This window comes from Papio anubis, chromosome 7, assembly GCF_008728515.1.
Source record: "Papio anubis isolate 15944 chromosome 7, Panubis1.0, whole genome shotgun sequence".
In the NCBI taxonomy this organism is placed as follows: domain Eukaryota; kingdom Metazoa; phylum Chordata; class Mammalia; order Primates; family Cercopithecidae; genus Papio; species Papio anubis.
In genome coordinates this window covers 114,339,553-114,361,122 of record NC_044982.1, presented here as the reverse complement: position 1 = coordinate 114,361,122, position 21,570 = coordinate 114,339,553, and positions in this window count along the sequence as shown.

Below are 21,570 nucleotides of genomic sequence, written 5' to 3'. Positions count from 1 at the left end.
TCCAAACCTCTTAAAACTCCCCAATTCTGGTGCCAATTTGGACAACATTCTTTTATGCATTCGTTTTTAGTTATCCTCACCTGCCCAGTTCCCTTATTAGGCCAAGACTTTTTTTTTTTTTTTTTTTTTTTTTGAGATGGAGTCTCGCTCTGTCACCCAGGCTGGAGTGCAGTGACCAGATCTCAGCTCACCGCAAGCTCCACCTCCCCGTTTTACGCCATTCTCCTGCCTCAGCCTCCCAAGTAGCTGGGACTACAGGTGCCCGCCACCACGCCCGGCTAATTTTTTGTATTTTTTAGTAGAGACGGGGTTTCACCAAGTTAGCCAGGATGGTCTCGATCTCCTGACCTCGTGATCCGCCCGTCTTGGCCTCCCAAAGTGCTGAGATTACAGGCTTGAGCCACCGCGCCCGGCCCTTAGGCCAAGACATTTTAACTAAATTATCTGCTTCCCTGACTATTCCTAGGCTACAGCCACACCTCATTGCTGCCTTTTCCCCCAGTTCAAAGCCTCCTTTGTGTCTTCCCCTCATGTCCCCCCACCTTAACCCACAAGTATAGGATACCTCTCCTTGGCGACTGATCAGTCACCCCTTACCATCTCATTAAACCCAATAACCCTTACCCCACTCAACGCCAATATCCCATCCCGCAACATGCTTTAAAAGGATTAAAGCCTGTTATCACTCACCTGCTACATCACCTTTTAAAGCCTGTAAACTCCCCTTACAATTCCCCCATTTTACTGTCCTAAAACCAGACAAGGCTTACAGGTTAGTTCAAGATCTGTACCTTATCAACCAAATTGTCTTGCGTATCCACCCCGTAGCACCAAACCCATATACTCTCCTATCCTCAATACCTCACTCCACAACCCAGTATTCTGTTCTGGATCTCAGACATACTTTCGTTACTATTCCTTTACTCCCTTCATCCCAGCCTCTCTTCGCTTTCACTTAGACTGACCCTGACACCCATCAGGCTCAGCAAATTACCTAGGCTGTACTGCTGCAAGGCCTCACGGACAGCCCCCATTACTTCAGTCAAGCCCAAATTTCTTCCTCATCTTTACCTATCCCGGCATAATTCTCATAAATACACACTTACTCTCCCTGCTGATGGTGTCCGGCTAATCTCCCAAACCCCAATCCCTTCTACAAAACAACAACTCCTTTCCTTCCTAGGCATGGTTAGTACAGACAGAATTCTTACACAAGAGCCAGGACCGCATCCTGTAGCCTTTCTGTCCAAACAACTTGACCTTACTGTTTTATCCTAGCCCTCATGTCTGTGCACAGCGGCTGCCACTGCTTTAATACTGTTAGAGGCCCTAAAAATCACAAACTATGCTCAACTCTCTACAGTTCTCATAACTTCCAGAATCTATTTTCTTCCCCCAACCATCACTCAGGACAATGCTTATGCTGATAAGTTAGCTAAAAAAGCAGCTAGCATTCCAACTTCTATCCCTCACGGCAGTTTTCCTCCTTCACATAGGCCCCTCCCACCTACTCCCCCACTGAAACTTCCACCTATCAATCTCTTCCCACACAAGGCCAATGGTTCTTACACCAAGGAAAATATCTCCTTCCAGCCTCACAAGCCCATTCTATTCTGGCGTCATTTCATAACCTCTTCCATGTAGGTTACAAGCTGCTAATCCACCTCTTAGAACCTCTCATTTCCTTTCCATCATGGAAATCTATCCTCAAGGAGATCACTTCTCAGTGTTCCATCTGCTATTCTACTACCCCTCAGGGATTGTGCAGGCCCCCTCCCTTTCCTACACATCAAGCTCGAGGATTTGCCCCGCCCAGGACTGGCAAATGACTTTACTCACATGCCCCGAGTCAGAAAACTAAAATATCTCTTAGTCTGGGTAGACACTTTCACTGGATGGGTAGAGGCCTTTCCCATAGGGTCTGAGAAGGCCATCGCGGTCATTTTAGACATAATTCCTCGGTTTGGCCTTCCTAACTCTATACAGTCTGATAACGGACCAGCCTTTACTAGTCAAATCACCCAAGCAGTTTCTCAGGCTCTTGGTATTCAGTGAAACTTTTATATCCTTTACCATCCTCAATCTTCAGGAAAGGTAGAACGGACTAATGGTCTTTTAAAAACACACCAAGCTCAGTCACCAGCTTAAAAAGGACTAGACAATACTTTTAGCACTTTCCCTTCTCAGAATTCAGGCCTGTCCTCGGAATGCTACAGGTTCCAGCCCATTTGAGCTTCTGTGTGGACACTCCTTTTTATTAGGTCCCAGTCTCATTCCAGACACCAGACCAACTTGGACTGCACCCCAAAAAACTTTCATCCCTACGGTCTTCTGTCTAGTCATACTCCTATTCACCATTCTCAACTACCCATAAATGCCCTGCTCGTGTTTACACTGCCGGTTTACGCTGTTTCTCCAAGCCATCACAGCTGATATCTCCTAGTGCTATCCCAAACCGCCACTCTAAATTCCCTCTTAAAGTAAGGAAATAATCTTTGCTGGCAAGGCTATGCTGAGCCTCCTTAAGCACTCTCTAATTAGATGTCCTAGGTCTTCCCAATTCTTAGTCCTTCAGTGCCTGTTTTTCCTCCTTCTCTTACCTTGTGTCTTCCATTTAGTTTTTCAATTCATACAAAACCGCATCCAGGCCATCACCAATCATTCAATACTACAAATGTTTCTTCTAACGACCCCCAGTATCACCCCTTACCACAAAATCTTCCTTCAGCTTAATCTCTCCCACTCTAGGTTCCCAAGCCGCCCCTAATCCCGCTTGAAGCAGCCCTGAGAAACATCGCCCATTCTCTCTCCATATCACCCCCCAAAAAATTTTCACCACCCCAACACTTCACACTATTTTGTTTTATTTTTCTTATTAACATAAGAAGGCAGGAATGTCAGGCCTCTGAGCCCAAGCCAAGCCATCGCATCCCCTGTGACTTGCACGTATACACCCAGATGGCCTGAAGTAACCTAAGAATCACAAAAGAAGTGCAAATGCCCTGCCTCACCTTAACTGATGTCATTCCACCACAAAAGAAGTGAAAATGGCCGGTCCTCGCCTTAAGCAATGATATTATCTTGTGAAATTCCTTTTCCTGGCTCATCCTGGCTCAAAAATTTCGCCCACTGAGCACCTTGTGACCCCCACTCCTGCCCGCCAGAGAACAACCCCACTTTAACTGTAATTTTCCTTTACCTACCCAAATCCTATAAAATGGCCCCACCCTTATCTCCCTTTGCTGACTCTCTTTTCGGACTCAGCCCGCCTGCACCCAGGTGAAATAAACAGCCATGTTGCTCACACAAAGCCTGTTTGGTGGTCTCTTCACACAGACGTGCATGACAGACAGGGAGACCCCTCTGTCTCTGCCCTCAGTGCCAGTCCTAGCAGACTCCTGAAATATCTGCCTGTGCCTTTGCCTGAGCTGGGCCTCCTGCTGGCCCCTGCAGCGGAGTCCATGCCCTGGCAGCCATTGGTCAAGAATGCAGACAACCTATGTTTGGGGGAAATGAGGGGCCTCAGAGCCATCTTGCCAGCTTGGGGCAACATATGTCTTAGTTATGGCCCCACTGTATAGACACACATCATTGAACAACAGGGATACGTTCTGAGAAATGCAACCTTAGGCTCTTTTATTATTATTATTATTATTTTGTTTTTTGAGAGAGAGAGAGTTTCACTCTTGTTGCCCAGGCTGGAGTGCAGTGGCGTGATCTCAGCTCACTGCAACCTCTGCCTCCTGGGTTCAAGTGATTTTCCTGTCTCAGCTTCCCGAGTGGCTAGGATTACAGGCACACACCACTGTAAGGGTAAACTGAGGCTGGAGCCAAACCGGGAACGAAGACACAAGGCAAATGGCAGTGAGAATACCCTTTATTAGGACTCGCGGGTGAGATTCCTCAGTCCAAAGGTGCGGGCTGAGGAAGTCACGCTGGGGGAGGAGGGTAGGGGTTTTTTATTTTTTATTTTATTTTATTTTTTTTTTTTTGAGACGGAGTCTCGCTCTGTCACCCAGGGTGGAGTGCAGTGGCCGGATCTCAGCTCACTGCAAGCTCCTCCTCCCGGGTTCACGCCATTCTCCTGCCTCAGCCTCCCAAGTAGCTGGGACTACAGGCGCCCGCCACCTCGCGGGGATAGTTTTTTTTTTGTATTTTTTTAGGAGAGATGGGGTTTCACCGTGGTAGCCAGGATGGTCTCGATCTCCTGACCTCGTGATCCGCCCATCTCGGCCTCCCAAAGTGCTGGGATTACAGGCTTGAGCCACTGCACCCGGCCGAAGGTAGGGGTTTTTTATAGCCCAAGAGGTAGGGAAGCTGGTTGTGCAAACAGGGCCTGAGGGGTCTTGAAACTACTAAGGCAGGAGTTGAGTAAGGGTCATGAGGAAGGGGTCTTTGGAAACTGTCAACCGAAACTGCTGTTTACGAACTTGTGGAATGCAGGTGAACTGCAGGTCATGGGGGAGTGTGGTTGCCCAGCCAGAACTCTGACGCATGTAAGTCTGCGGGTGTGTACAAGGGTGAAGGGAGTCTAACAAAAGGCCTGCTACACCGGGTAACACCGCCATGTTGGGTCTAGATTCCTGCCTAACAGCCACCATGCCAGCTAATTTTTGTATTTTTCATAGAGATGGGGTTTCATCATATTGGTCAGGCTGGTCTCGAACTCCTGACCTAGGTGATCCACCCGCCTCGGCCTCCCAAAATGCTGGGATTACAGGTGTAAGCCACAACGTCTGGCCTCCTTAGGCTATTTCACTGAGGCGTGAACAACCCAGAGTTCACTGACACAAACCTGGATGGTATAGCTTACTACACACCTAGGCTACGTGGCATAGTACAAACCTGTACAGCATGTACTGTACTGAATACTGTGGGCAATTGTAACACAAACACAAGTAGTTGTTTAAATATAGCTAAACACAGAAATGGTACAGCAAAAATAAAGTAGTATAATCTATGGGACCACATGACCAAAATGTCATTATGCAGCATGTGATTGTATATATATGTGTGATTATAAACTGTTTTGTATAGTTCCCTGATTTTAAAATACTGTATATTTTCTGAAAATATTATGTAAATGGGAAGTGTTGCATTATTATTTTTTAAATTACAGTTGTATTTGTTCATTATAGAATGCTGAGGAAAAAGACAAACCAGAAAATTAAAATCCTGTGAGTTATTAATGTTAGAATGAAAGAAACCAGACACAAAAGAGTACACACTGTTGGATTCCATTTTGATGAAGTTCAAGAATTGACAAAATTAATTTATGGTGTTAGAAGTGTTTCTCTTGTCAGGTAATGACTGGAAGGGGGTACAACAGAACTTTCTGGAGTGCTAGAGATGTTCTTTCTTAAGCTGAGTGTTTGTATATGTAAAAATTCACTGAACTATACATCTGTGATTTGTTTCATTTTATTAAATATGTTACCTCAATAAAAGTGTAAACAAAAGCTCTGCATCTTTGCCTAGGTAATCCTTTCTCCAGTATTAAAAACAATGACCCTTAGAGAAAGGACACAGACTCATTGAGTAGGAAAAAGCCCCAAATAAGCTTTGGTGCAGATTTCCTCCTCCTCAGATTCTGTGGGAAGAAGGAGGTCTCTGACTCCCGAGAGATCAAATTGTCACTGCAGGCAGAGCATGGGCCACCCTGACACAGTGAAGAGAACAAGGAGATGGGTACTAGAAGCCAGCTGCCCTGAGAAGCTCTGCACTTACTGACATCTGGCAAGGAAGGGGCAGCAGTTGATTCAGTGGATCCCAGTAAGGGTGGCAGCATCACCACACCTAACAGTCGTCCTGGTGACCCAGATGATGGCCATTGGACTCTCTCTGTTTATGAGGCCTATGAATGTGGTCCTGGCTTTTATCAAAACAGCTGGGCATCCGGGGGTAGGTTGTCCAGGCACAAATTCCCAGAGTTTTTGGAAATTCTCTGGCTAATGACTCTATGCCTCAACTCAAGGCAAAAAGCCAGAAACTCTCTTTCCCAGCATACCTTGCAACTGGGATGCAGGCAGATGACTTGAGCTCTACCAATCAGATGCACCCTCATGAAATCTTTGTTGAGAAGGTAGCAACATGATGAAACAGGCACCATGTGAAACCCAGTCTGACATATGGGGTGGAAGGGATCTCCACCCTGGGACAGCTGCAGTGCCTGAGCCCTGTGGGGTTCAGTGAGTGGCCTCCAGGACAGCTCTGAGATGTGAGTTCAGTGATATTCCTGAAACCTTGGCATCCAAGCCTGATTATTGACCCTCCTAGAGATTTAGTGAGGGACATGGTCCCCTTAATACATTTTTTTTGTACTACATGTTAGCTAGAGTGAATTCTGCTGTTAACAACTAAGAACTGTGAGTGATACCCTGGCAAACAGCTAACTATATTGCTAAAAGTTTGTCATACTCTTTTCTTACTTTCTTTTGTGTGTGTGTTTGTGTGTGTGTGTATGTGTGTGTGTGATGGAGTTTCACTCTTGTTGCCCAGGCTGGAGTGCAATAGTGCAATCTCGGCTCACCGCAACCTTTGCCTCCTGGGTTCAAGTGATTCTCCTGCCTCAGCCTCCCAAGTAACTGGGATCACAGGTTTATGCCACTACGCCCGGCTAATTTTTTCTATTTTTAGTAGAGACAAGGTTTTTCCATGTTGGTCAGGCTGGTCTTGAGCTCCTGACCTCAGGTGATCTACCCACCTCGACCTCCCAAAGTTCTGGGATTACAGGCATGAGCCACTGCACCCAGCCTGTCATACTCTTATATTTCAAACTTACTCCAAACATTTTGTTCCAGCTCAGATAATCCTACTTTTAATTTATTTACAGGCTTTAACTCCTTAAGGGGACAGTCTGGGAACCAAAGTGAGAAAGTCTCATGGCAAACTGTGACTTGATGGAAAGGAGGGCAAAAGATTTGTTATGGGGACTGTCAGGCCTCTGAGCTCAAGCTAAGCCATCATATCCCCGGTGACCTGCAATATACACATCCAGATGGCCCGAAGCAAGTGAAGAACCACAAAACAAGTGAAAATGGTCAGTTCCTGCCTTAACTGATGACCTTCCACCACAAAAGAAGTAAAAATGGGCAATCCCTGCCTTAACTGATGACATTATCTTATGAAATTCCTTCTCCTGGCTCATCCTAGCTCAAAAGCTTCCCCACTGAGCACCTTGTGACCCCCACCCCTGCCCGCCAGAGAATAACCCCCTTTGACTGTAATTTTCCGTTACCTACCCAAATCCTATAAAACAGCCCCATCCCTATATCCCTTCACTGACTCTCTATTTGGACTCACCCTGCCTGCACCCAGGTGATTAAAAAGCTTTATTGTTCACACAAAACCTGTTTGGTGGTCTCTTCACATGGACGCACGTGAAATTTGTTGTCATGACTCGGAAGGGGAACTCCCTTAGGAGACCAATCCCCTGTCCTGCTGCTCTTTGCTCCATGAGAAAGATCCACCTAAGACCTCAGGTCCTCAGACCAACCAGCCCAAGGAACATCTCACCAATTTTAAGTCTGGTAAGCGGCCTCTTTTTACTCTCTTCTCCAACCTCTCTCACTATCCCTCAACCTCTTTCTCCTTTCAATCTTGGCTCCATCTTTCAATCTCTCCCTTCTCTCAATTTCAGTTCCTTTCCTTTTCTGGTAGATACAGAGGAGACGCGTTTTATTCATGAACCCAAAACTCCAGCACCGGTCATGGACTCGGGAAGACAGTCTTACCTTGGTGTTTAATCACTGCGGGGATGCCTGCCTGATTATTCACCCACGTTTCAGAGGTGTCTGATCACCAGGGGGATGCCTGCCTTGATCCTTCACCCTTAGTGGCCAGTGTCATTATTTTGGGGGGCAAGCACCTCCCACCCCTTCTCTCCATGTCTCTACCCTCTCTTTTCTCTCCATTTTCCTGGGGGGCAAGCGCTGCCCATCCATTCTATACTTTCCTGGGGGACAAGCACCCCCCAACCCCTTCTCTCCGTGTCTCTACCCTCTCTTTTCGCTCCACTTTCCAGGAGGGCAAGGACCCCCCACACCTTGTCTCCATGTCTCTACCCTCTCTTTTATCTGGACTTGCCTCCTTCACTATAGGCAACCTTCCACCTTCCATTCCTCCCTCTTCTCCCTTAGCCTGTGTTCTCAAAATCTTAAAACCTCTTCAACTCACACCTGACCTAAAACCTAAATGCCTGATTTTCTTCTGCAATGCCACTTAACCCCAATACAAACACAACAATGGTTCCAAATAGCCAGAAGATGGCACTTTCGATTTCTCCATCCTACAAGATCTAGATAATTCTTGTCATAAAATGGGCAAATGGTCTGAGGTGACTGATGTCCAGGCATTCTTTTACGCATCGGTCCCTCCCTAGTCTCTGTTCCCAATGCAACTCCTCCCAAATCTTCCTTCTTTCCCTCCCGCCTGTCCCCTCAGTCCCAACCCCAAGTGTTACTGAGTCTTTCCAATCTTCCTTTTTTATGAACCTATCTGACCTATCCTCCTCCCCAGGCTGCTCCTCACCAGGCTGAGCCAGGTCCCAATTCTTCCTCAGGTTCTGCTCCCCCAGCCTATAATCCCTTTGTCACCTCCCCTCCTCACACCTGGTACGGCTTACAGTTTCATTCCGAGACTAGCCCTCCCCCACCTGCCCAACAGTTTCCTCTTAAAGGGGTGGCTAGAGCTAAAGGCACACTCAAGGTTAATGCTCCTTTTTCTTTATCCGACCTCTCCCAAATCAGTTAGCATTTAGGCTCTTTTTCATCAAATATGAAAAACCCAGCCCAGTTCGTAGCCCGTTTGGCCACAACCCTGAGACACTTTACAGCCCTAGACCCAGAAAGACCAGAAGGCTGTCTTATTCTCAATATGCATTTTATCACCCAGTCAGCTCCTGACATAAAAAAAGAAAAGAAAAACTCCAAAAATTAGATTCTGGCCCTCAAACCCCACAACAGGACTTAATTAACCTCACCTTTAAGGTGTACAATAATAGAGAAAAGTTACAATTACTTGCCTCCACTGTGAGACAAAACCCCAGCCGCACCTCCAGCACACAAGAACTTTAAAATGCCTAAGCCGCACATGCCTAAGCTTCAGTGGTCAAGCATTCCTACAGGAACTTCTCCATCAGGAACTTGCTTCAAGTGTCAGAAATCTGGTCACCGGGCCAAGGAATGCCCCGCAGCCTGGGATTCCTCCTAAGCCGTGTCCCATCTGTGCAGGACCCCACTGGAAATCAGACTGTCCAACTCGCCCAGCAGCCACTCCCAGAGCCCCTGGAACTCTGGCCCAAGGCTCTCTGACTGACTTCTTCCCAGATCTTCTCAGCTTAGCGGCTGAAGACTGATGCTGCCCCATCGCCTCAGAAGCCTCCGGGACCATCACAGATGCTTTAGGTAACTTACAGTGGAGGGTAAGTCTGTCCCCTTCTTAATTAATATGGAGGCCACCAACTCCACATTGCCGTCTTTTCAAACGCCTGTTTTCTTTGCCTGCATAACTGTTGAGGGTATTGACAGCCAGGTTTCTAAACCTCTTAAAACTCCCCAACTCTGGGTGCCAACTTGGACAATATTCTTTTATACACTCCTTTTAAGTTATCCCCACTTGCCCAGTTCCCTTATTAGGTCGAGATATTTTAATTAACTTATCTGCTTCCCTGACTATTCCTGGGCTACAGTCACACCTCATTGCCACCCTTTTCCCCAATTCAAAGCTTCCTTCACATCCTTTCCTTGTATATCCCCACCTTAATCCACAGGTATGGAACACCTCTACTTCCCCCTTGGCGACTGATCATGCACCCCTTACCATCCCATTAAAACCTAATTACCCTTACCCGGCTCAATATCCCATCCCACAGCACACTTTAAAAAGATTAAAGCCTGTTATCACTTGCCTGTTACAGCATGGCCTTTTAAAGTCTATAAACTCTCCTTACAAAGCCCCGATTTTACCTGTCCAAAAACCGGACAAGCCTTACAGGTTAGTTCAGGATCTGTGCCTTATCAACCAAATTGTTTTGCCTATCCACCTCATGGTGCCAAACCCGTATACTCTCCTGTCCTCAATACCTCCCTCCACAACCCACTATTCTGTTCTAAATAAACCTAGCTGACCCCACAGATCCTAAATCCCTTCCCCACTCCCCTTCCCATTCCTTAAAAAAGAGCTCCCACACTAGTTCTCCCTAACTCATCACTCCCTTTTCATTACATACAGCCAAAGTGCAGGGCTGTGTGGTTGGAGTTCCTACACAAGAGGCGGGACCGCACCCTGTAGCCTTTCTGTCTAAACAACTTGACCTTACTGTTTTAGCCTAGCCCTTATGTCTGCGTGTGGTGGCTGCCGCTGCTTTAATACTTTTAGAGGTCCTCAAAATCACAAACTGTGCTCAACTCACTCTCTACAGTTCTCATAACTTCCAAAATCTATTTTCTTCCTCACACCTGATGCATATACTTTCTGCCCCCCTCCACTACCTCTCAGCAAGCCGAACTCATTGCCTTAACTCGAGCCCTCACTCTTGCAAAAGGACTATGCATCAATATTTATACTGACTCTAAATATGCCTTCTATATCCTGCACCACCATACTGTTATATGGGCTGAAAGAGGTTTCCTCACTATGCAAGGGTCCTCCATCATTAATGCCTCTTTAATAAAAACTCTTCTCAAGGCCACTTTGCTTCCAAAGGAAGCTGGAGTCATTCACTGCAAGGGCCATCAAAAAGCATCAGATCCCATTGCTCAGGGCAATGCTTATGCTGATAAGGTAACTAAAGAAGCAGCTAGCTTCCAACTTCTGTCCCTCATGGCCAGTTTTTCTCCTTCTCATCAGTCCCTCCCACCTACTCCCCCACTGAAACTCCCACCTATCAATCTCTTCCCACACAAGGCAAATGGTTTTTACACCAAGGAAAATGTCTCCTTCCAACTTCACAGGCCCATCCTATTTTGTTGTCATTTCATAACCTCTTCCATGTAGGTTACAAGCCACTAGCCTGCCTCTTAGAACCTCTCGTTTTCTTTCCATCATGGAAATCTGGCCTCAAGGAAATCACTTCTCAGTGTTCCATCTGCTATTCTACTACTCCTCAGGGATTGTTCAGGCCCCCTCCCTTCCCTACACAGCAAGCTTGGGGATTTGCCCCTGCCCAGGACTGGCAAATTAATTTTATTCACATGCCCCAAGGCAGGAAACTAAAATCCCTCTTGGTCTGGGTAGACACTTTCACTGGCTGGGTAGATGCCTTTCCCACAGGGACTGAGAAGGCCTTCACGGTCATTTCTTCCCTTCTGTCAGACATAATTCCTTGGTTTGGCCTTCCCACCTCTATACAGCCTGATAACAGACCAGCCTTTACTAGTCAAATCACCCAAGCAGTTTCTCAGGCTCTTGGTATTCAGTGAAACCTTCATACCCCTTACCATCCTCAGTCTTCAGAAAAGGTAGAACGGACTAATGGTCTTTTAAAAACACACCTCGCCAAGCTCAGCCACCAACTTAAAAAGGACTGGACAATACTTTTACCACTTGCCCTTCTCAGAATTCGAGCCTGTCCTCAGAATGCTACAAGGTACAGCCCATTTGAGCTCCTGTATGGACGCTCCTTTTTATTAGGCCCCAGTCTCATTCCAGACACCAGCCCAACTTGGACTGTGCCCCAAAAACTTGTCATCCCTACTATCTTCTGTCTAGTCATACTCCTATTTGACATTCTCAAGTACTCATAAATGCCCTGCTCTTGTTTACACTGCCAGTTTACATTGTTTCTCCAAGCCATCACAGCTGATGTCTCCTGGTGCTATCCCCAAACCACCACTCTAAATTCCCTCTTAAAATAAATAAATAATCTTTGCTGGCAGGGCTGTGCTGAACCTCCTTAGGCACTCTGTAATTGGATGTCCTGGGTCCTCCCAATTCTTGGTCCTTTAATATCTGTTTTTCTCCTTCTTTTATTCGGACCTGTGTCTTTGTTTAGTTTTTCAATTCATACAAAACCACATCCAGGCCATCACCAATCATTCTATACAACAAGTGTTTCTTCTAACAACCCCACAATACTACCCGTTACCACAAAACCTTCCTTCAGCTTAATCTCTCCCACTCTAGGTTCCCACACCGCCCCTAATCCTGCTTGAAGCTGCCCTGAGAAACATTGCCTTTTATCTCTCTATACCACCCCCAAAAAATTTTCACTGTCCCAACACTTCAACACTATTTCATTTTATTTTTCTTAGTAATATAAGAAGACAGGAATATCAGGCCTCTGAGCCCAAGCTAAGCCATCTATCCCCTGTGACCTGCACTGTATGTCCAGATGGCCGGAAGCAAGTGAAGAATCACAAAAGAAGTGAAAATGGGCAGTTCCTGCCTTAACTGATGACATTCCACCACAAAAGAAGTGAAAATGGCCAGTCCCTGCCTTAACTGATGACATTACCTTGTGAAATTCCTTCTCCTTGCTCATCCTGGCTCAAAAGCTCCCCCACTGAGCACCTTGTGACCCCCACCCCCGCCAGCCAGAGAACAACCTCCTTTGACTCTAATTTTCCACTAGCTACCCAAATCTTACAAAATGGCCCCACCCATATCTCCCTTTGCTGACTCTCTTTTCGGACTCAGCCCGCCTGCACCCAGGTGATCAAAAAGCTTTATTGTTCACACAAAGCCTGTTTGGTGGTCTCTTCACATGGACATGCCGGATGTGCGTGAAAGGGACTGCTACTGTATTCCCTGTAGTTTTACCACCCTTAGGTAAGTGTTAAAAAACATTTTGATGTGGTTTCTTCTAGTCCTTTTTCTAATCCCTTTTCTAATTAATTCTTATTTATTTATTTTTTTGCTTTGTTTTCTGAGAGGTTGAAATTTTATTTACTCTGGCTGGACACGGCGGCTCATGCCTGTAATCCCAGCACTTTGGAAGGCCTCGGTGGGTGGATCACCTAAGGTCAGGACTTTGAGAACAGCCTGGCCAACATAGTAAAATCCCATCTCTACTAAAAGTACAAAAAAATTAGCCAGGTGTGGTGGCAGGCCCTTGTAATCCCAGCTACTCAGGAGGCTGAGGCAGGAGGTTCAGCTGAACCCAGGAGGCAGAGGTTGCAGTGAGCCAAGATCGCGCCATTGCACTCCAGCCTGGGCAGCAAAAATGAAACCCCATCTCAAAAAAATAAAATAAAATAAAATATTTACTCATTTTTTACTTCATCGTGTAGTTTTATCAAAATAATCTGTGTAGGTGGTTGAAAAATTCAAGTAGTTCTTCTATGAGTCTGTACTCAACCAGAAAAGAAGACAGGCAGGAGATATGTATCAAGACATTGATTGGTTTATAAAATCATGAGACTGGCTAGGCAAGTCCCAAATCTGTAGGGGAGCCCATCAGGAAGAGCAGGCTGGGACTCTCAGGGATGGGATGAAGCCACTTTCCTCAGGCAGAATTTCTTCTCCTTCAGGGAAGCTGCAGCCCTGCTCTGAAGGCCTTTCAACTGATTGAACCAGGTCCACCCAGATCATTTAGGATAATCTCCATTTCTTAAAGTTAACTGATTTGTGGTTTTAATTACATCTTTAAAATACCTTCACAGCAACATCTAGATTCGTGTTTGATTGAATAACTGTGTCTAGTTGGCACATAAAACTATCAGTCAAGGCTACTACTATATGTAAAACTGTACATAAAACTGACGATCAACAGGATTACTAAACTTGTAAGGAAAGAGGGCAACCCCCTGCTCCAACCCCAGCCCTCCCTACTCCTGACACCATTTCCCAGAGGGGAATGGAAATCTCTTCTCCACAATCAACCAATCAGATTTCCATCCATTTGTTTTTTCTTAGAAGCATCTCCCAGCCATTGCTTTCCCTGATCCACGCTGCTTATCTCTAAGCCTGTGCATAGCTTTTATCCTCCCTTCACCATCATCTTGGAGATTTCCTTTTTCTTGCCTCTCTTCCTACCCCATGTCTCTCCTGTTTAGCTTGAATGTACCTCTCAGTACTTGCTTAGAAAGAGTGCATGAAAGGCTTAGTTTTGAGGCCTTTGCTTGTCTGACAATATCTTTATTCTGCCCTCATACTTGGTCAAGAGTTTAGCTGGATATAAAATTTTAAGTTGGTAATAATTTTCAATCTTTTAAAGTAATTTTTGAAAGCATAGCTCCATTGTCTTCCACTTTTTGGAACTGCCATTGGGAAGTCCAAGGCTATTCTGGTTCCTGTATCCTTGCATTTATTCTTTTTATTCCCATCTGCTAGCTCCCAGGACCTTTTGGCTGCCCTGAAATCTCACAGTGCACCTTGCCACATCACATCAGTCCTTGGGCAAGAGACTTGGTGTGTCCTTTCAGTCTGGAAATACAAGTTCTCAAATCCCTATAACTGTTCTCATATAATTTATTTCATAATTTCTTCCCTTACTTTCTCTCTTACCTACTTCAGGAATTCCTATGGTTCATATGTGAACCTCTTGATTTTATCTTTGTTGTTTTATTTTCTCTCCCATGTTCCATTTCTTTGTCCCACCAAATAATTCTCAACTTCAGCTTCCAACCTTTTTTTTTTTTTTTTTTTTTTTTGATGGAGTCTCACTCTGTTGCCCAGGCTGGAGTGCACAATCTCAGCTCACTGAAACCTCCGGCTTCTGGGTTCAAGCAGTTCTCTTGTCTCAGCCTCCCAAGTAGCTGGGATTACAGGTGCACACCACCACGCCTGGCTAGTTTTTGTATTTTTAGTAGAGACAGGGTCTCTCTATGTTGGCCACAGTAGCTGGGATTACAGGCACGCACCACCATGCCCGGCTAGTTTTTGTATTTTTAGTAGAGATGGGGTTTCTCTATGTTGGCCAGGATGGTCTCGAACTCCTGACCTCAGGCAATCTGCAGGCCTCGGCCTCCCAAAGTGCTAGGATTACAGGCATGAGCCACTGCGCCCGGCTGCTTCCAGCCTTTCCACTGCAATTTTTATTTCCACAATCTGTTGTTTAATTTCCTACAGCCCTTTCTTATGTCTGGATGTAGGCACAATATGGATGTAACAGCTTCTCTTAACTCTCTGAAGATATTAAATATCGTTTTTGGTTTGTTCGTTTAGTTTTCTTTCACTTTCTGCATAGTCTTTTTCCTCTGAATTCCTTTTTCTGTTTGTTTTGATCCCTGCCTTTCATATTAGAAGATTCCTGGGCGGGGCTTGGTGGCTCATGCCTGTAAATCCAGCACTTTGGGAGGCCGAGGCAGGCAGATCACCTGAGGGCAGGAGTTCGAGACCAGCCTGACCAAGATGGAGAAACCCCGTCTCTACTAAAAATACAAAATTAGCCGGGCATGGTGGCATGCACCTGTGATTCCAGCTACTCGGGAGGCTGAGGCAGGAGAATCACTTGAACCAAGGAGGCGGAGGTTGCGGTGAGCTGAGATCGCACCACTGCACTCCAGCCTGGGCAACAACAGCGATACTCCATCTCAAAAAAAAAAAAAAAAAAAAAGATTCCTTAAATGTCTAATGATTTTTGGCAGTCAATTCAAAGTCCTCCCTGGATTCCAAATTTAAGAGTCAGGACCCAAGTGACTGGCTGGAGTTTGGAACAAGTGGGCAGGGCTCACCTGGCTGTGGCTTCAGAGCAGGGTGATAGGGAGGACTCAGACACCAATCTCAGTGCCTGTACAACTTATCAGTTGGGCTGATCATTTCCTCTACGGAAGAATCTTCTAGATCTTCACTTGCCTTACTGTGGCTGGAATTCAAACCTGAGTTGTACCTCGCCCAGGCCTGGGCTCTCAGGCCCTGGCCATGCTTCTGAGAAGCAGACCTGGGTACAGGTGCAGGGCAGTGAGCAATGTGACCCAGCACCCTGGGGGATACAGACTTCATCACCTCCTCTTTCTCCTCTGGCCTTGCCCTCCACCATCAGCCAGGAACTTCCTCTGTGGAAGTCTGCAGTGATTTTTGGGTTGGCCTCACACAGGGCAGGCTGTGGGGAAGAGCCACTCTAGTTACTAGAGTGAGGCAAGGGCGGAGGCAGGCCTCAGAGGCAGCCCCAAGGGCCCGAGTCAAGAGTGGCTCTTCCCCAGCCTTGGAAAAACATGAAGAAAGGAATTTCACCTTGGAATCCTAATCCTCGTCATCTCTCCCCAGTTGACCCAGATCTGGGGCTGTAATTCAGTACAGCTGACTCAGAGGGGCTCTGGATCCCTTGAGCTGAGGTCTGCGGTCAGGCTCCACTCTGGACACACTCTAAGACCTTGGCAAATCTGGTTGCCATGGAACTCAGGATGTCAACTCTTCCCTGTCCACATACTTGATCTGTGTTGCCTTCCCCTCAGAGCTGCTTCCATACCCCCTCCCATTATATCATACCCCCAGACCCATTCTCCCAGCCCAGGTAAATCCCCCACACCCACCCCGCATCACCCTGCACCTACCACTTTCCCAAACAACAAGGGTCAGTCACCTATAGAGTTTTCAAGTCATTTCAACAAAATTACTGCCCACTTGGTAAAAATGTGTAGGTCAGAAAACACACATGTGCCATGTAGAGCATTTCATGACAACAATCTGCACTATACCTCATACTTATCATTGGAGAGTACAGCTTCTCTGTTTTTTCCCCCAAAATCTTATTTTCTGGCAAACAAGGCATTTAAAACACACATCTAAGAGACAGAAAATAGATTGGTGATTGCTTAGAGCTGAAGGGATGGAGGGATTAGAGGATGGGACATAAAGGGTGTAGGGATTCTTAGGATGATGAAAATGAAAATATTCTAAAGTATATTGTGGTAATTATCATACAACTCTCTGAATACACTAAAAGCCATTGAATTGCATACTTGAAATGGGTGAATTGTATGGTGTGTGAATTATAACTCAATAGAGCTGTTGCCAAACACACACACACACACACACACGAGTGACACTCTCCTGGCCTCTTCTGTTGTATGTGTCAGCCCATAGATCACCCACCATGGCGAAAGATGTCCTTACACAGCCACTTGACCCCAGACTCCAATACCGTTGAACCACTTTCAACAAATTTAGAGCAACAGTTTTTAGCAGAAAAAAAGAAAAAAAAAAAAAAAAAGCACTTATCAAGAGTGGTTGTTGCTCTCCCTGCTGGAGTGACCGCTACCTCATCAGTCACGAACCTTCTGATAAAGAGAGTTTGGAGAAAGCCTGTTTTGCCTCACTGATGACCTTGAGCCTGGAATGACATCAGCCGGGGAAGATGTCTCACGAGCAGCAGCAGGGTGATGAGCTTCCACAAAGAAAAGCAGTCCTCCAAGGACTGGTTTTTCCTCCAAGGGTCTCAGCACTGAGGTGACATTTATCAATTTCTGACTTAAAGTCAATCCCGCTGTTCTATGCAGCCCCGCATTCCTCCCTCAGAAGGAGCCCTAATTGATGTGGCATGGAAGAACTTGTGGTCCTCTTGGCAGCCACCCCAACTTCTGTTCAGGCCTTTGCACCTCCCCTAGTGTTGTGGGGCACTGACCACCTCCCCAGAAGTGGCCCAAGCTGGGGGTTATTGCCTCATCCTCCCCAATGGTCACAGTCACATCACAGCATAGGCCAGTGATTTGGTTTGGACCAATGAAACACAAGGAAAGTTTTGCTGGCAGCTTCTGGGAGAAAAGTTCCCTCACTTCTCTGAAAGAGCTTCCGGAAACACATCACTCACCCCAGACGAGGCTGAATGTATTAGCTGTTTACTGCTGCTTAACAAATTATCCCAAAACTTAGTGGCTTAAAACAATAAATGTTTATGATCTCACAGCTTCTGAGGGGGCAGCACCAGGAGCAGCTTTGCTGGGTGGTTGGGTGGCTGAGTGGCTCAAGCTCAGGGTTTCTCACAAAGGGGCTGCCGTCTCTGAAGCTTGACCAGGGTGGGGGATCAGCTTCCAAGCTGAGTGGATTAAACTGGCCCTGCTTCAAAACTTTTCAGTGGCTGTTTTGGGACTATTGAGAATATTAATGAATGATGTATACATTTCAAAAGATATATATTATGTGTATATTACATAATTTTTCTCTCCCTCTCTCTGTTCTTGCCAGTACCCAAACTGAAATTTTCACCCTCTCAAAAGTGATGGGAAGTTAGGGTCCAACCCTCACCAACCCCCTCACGATGGGCAAGTGAATCCTCTGCTAGGTGAGGTTAGCCTAGTGCTCGACTATGCCTAAGTCCTTCTTGGCTCTCTCAAGACAGGCGCATACTTATAGTGCTCTCTCCTCCCACTCCTGCCTCCCATGTTCTGTAACTATCCTATCATTCTCAGAGTAGAGGGTGTACACATTTAGATCCATCTAAACGTTGCCTAGGATGGGGAACATGATTTTGTTCATTGCAGGCAGCTTGGATGAATAAAAAGAAATTCCAGATCACAGACTTAAGATACAAGTGTATTCTCTCTCCCATAAAGGATGTCCAAGGCTGGGCAGTCCAGGGTGAGTATGCCGGTCCCAGCAAAACGCCAGGCTCCATCTTCCTGCTTCACCACAAAAACATTTGGTTGGCATCTCTAAGGCCAGCTGATGGTGGAAGCTGCTGCTTGAGTGCTAACCATGTTGCTGGCCAGAAGGCGGAAGAACTCAAGAAGACCAAAAAGGGCCCTTCCTGTAGAGCCAGCTTCATTTAAGCCCCTTCCTCAAAGTCCCACACGAGTCCAACCACATCTCGTTGGTGGGAACTTAACCACACTGAGGCAGGAGAATAGGGAATTAGGGTAACCAACGGTTAAGGCATGAGCAAAAGAAGAACGGGTGCAGCCAGTTCACATAAGCAAAAGGAACAGCAGGTACAATCAATTCTGGGCAGGATTAGGCAACATACAGGCCACATCTTCACTCCTGTGATAACCACAATCCAAGTCTCCACTTCAGCCTCTAATTGGTCATGGGTCAGTCCTTCATAGGATGTGACTGACTGGAGGCCTCTGGAGGGCACCAGGGGTGTTCTTGTTGTTTAGCTTAATAAAATCTCTCATTGAAGGGGCTCCTGAGCCGCTTGCTCAAGCCCACTCTTGCTCTGTGAATTGTACTTTCACATCTTCAATAAATCTGTGCCTTCATTACTCCATTCTTTCATTTCTTTGTCTTTTGTTGCTTTGTTTGTGCGTTTTGTTCAATTCTTTAACACGCCAGGAACTGGGACAACTCAGTCAAGACCTTCCATTCAGTAACCACATGACTATACCTGGGTACAGGGAGGCTGGGCAATGTCGTTTGGCTCTAGATGGCAATACACCTGGTAGCAGAGGTGCTAGCCAGACCATACACATAATAATACAGTTTTGTATCATGAAACAAGCAAGGGTTTTGGAGCCAGATGGACTTGGGTTCAAATCCTAGTTCAACCACCGAGTGGTCGTGTGGCATAGGGCAAGACACTTGAGCTACTTGAGACTTAATTTTTTTCATATTTAAAATGGAGATAATCGGACCTGCCTCTCGGGGTTGTTGCAAGACAAAAAAAGCACTTAAAAGATTCATAGGTTCTCAAAGTAGCCCACCTAATGTCATTGTCTTAAACACCACCCTCTTGCTCAGCTTAGGGTATGGACACCATACATGAAAATTAGGTGATTCTTTCCCTGTTTGTTTTCACATGCACAGCTCAGGGTATTTCACTAAGGGGGAGAAATACCCCGAGGTATTTCCCCCCGACTCCACCCTATTCCTTCCTCTGAGGGTGTTTCATCTGTTTCTGTGCCACCCTACTCTAACAGTTTAAAGGTAAGAGAGAGGGGCAAGGACCTAAGAGGTTTGGAGAGAAACCAGCCCTAGAGATGGCATTCAAGGTTATGGCATTTCTCATCTGAAGTATCAGATGTGGCTGTTAAAACTATTTTATTATTGAATAGATTCCTTTTGCTGTTTGGGGATTTTCTTGTTTGTTGTTTGGCCTTGGGAGGGGTCACGTGGCCATATGGTAAAGAGACATTCCCGAGGAAGGAATGAAACACATTGTTCCTGCTCAGGCCAGGACTTATGTAGTCAGGGATTATGAAGACTGAATGTTCTGTGTCCTGGAGGAAAGGAGACCCTGCTTTGGGGACTGTTTCTTTTTATGGATCCTGGGCTATTCCTTCTGCCCAATGAGAGTGAAATGAAGGGAAATATGGGACAGAGTTGACATAGCTTTGGGGGCAAGAGTAATTGGGGTGAAGGAGGGAGAAGACTGGACCCAGAAGTCAAAGGCCCAGAGTCCCCAGCAGAGGAGTGCTGCCAGATTGGGGGCCCTGCAAAGGACATCTCTGAGGGCTGGTTCTGGGGGCCCACCAATTGCAGTCCTCCTATGAGAACTTACTCCACATGGTGATCTGGAACCTGAGCCCTAATCTTAGCTCCGCAGTGCAGCCTCTCGCTACTCCCCTAAGTCCTCATTACTCCTGTAAGTCCAGAGGAGCCCCCACGCCCCAACTTGAAGGGTGCATTTGAACCCCCAGAGCACTCCCTGCCTGGGTGCACACTGTGGCTCCCTGTTCCCCACTATACACTGCCCAGGCTGGCTTTGAACTCCTGGGCTCAAGCAGTTCTCCTAGCTCAGCCTCCTGAGTAGCTGGGAATACAGGCGTGTGCCACTGCGTCCAGTTTCATTTTTATTTTCACAGCTTCACTTTACTTCCCCAGTGCAAACATGCTAAAATATTAAAAATTTGCTGTAAAGTTTTTGAAAGGATATTTATAATTTTGCTCTTGAAACCATTTGACTAGGAGTAACTGATTTAAATTACAATTGGGAATTCTTGTGAAATGAGAAAAACCTAGCCCACACATTCTTTCAAATGTAATGAAATTTTTATAAATACTAAATTTAACAATTAATGAGGTTGATATAATGTTACAGTTGGACACTTGATTAAGAATTTATTGATTTCAATTTTACAGTATTCTTATTTCAGAGCCAATCATTTTTTCTTCAGCTGTCAGATATTCACATGGGCCCCTGGGAGGTCCCTGCTGCGGGCTTCTCTAGCGGGCAGTACATAAGTAACCAGGCCAACATCTCTTCCCTGTCCTCCCCCTGACACACCTCGCACCCCTTTACACAGGCACATAAGGAAAAACATCCATCTTGGCTGGACCATGGAGACAGAGTCCAGTTCCAGAGGAGGAAGAGGATGGGGCCAGTCAGATCACAGATCGCAGAAGCCATGCCATGCCATGTCATGTAAGCAAGAAGCTTCTTACTGCAACCAGTGGCTGCGGCTGCAAACGGCACTAAGACTCAAGACCAGTGAGCCACGGAGGTTGGCATGGGCACCTCTTCCCTCCTGGGGACGGTAGGTAGTGGGGGCAGGAGGGGAAGGGCCACCTGCCTGGTTTACACAGTCGGCCACAGAGCAGTGGCCCACACTTATTCGAAGACTATAGCCTCGGTGTTCCAGGCAGGTGGGCATGGGGCCAACAGGCTAGGAGAGGCTTCCACCTGGCACAAGAACAGCACCCTACAAGGAGAACATGAAAAAGCTAACACGGTGACACAGGCAAGTGCACAGTACCCCAGGCTCCCCTCGGAACCAGAGGGCGGAGAGGACTGAGACCACCCTCAGCCAGGTC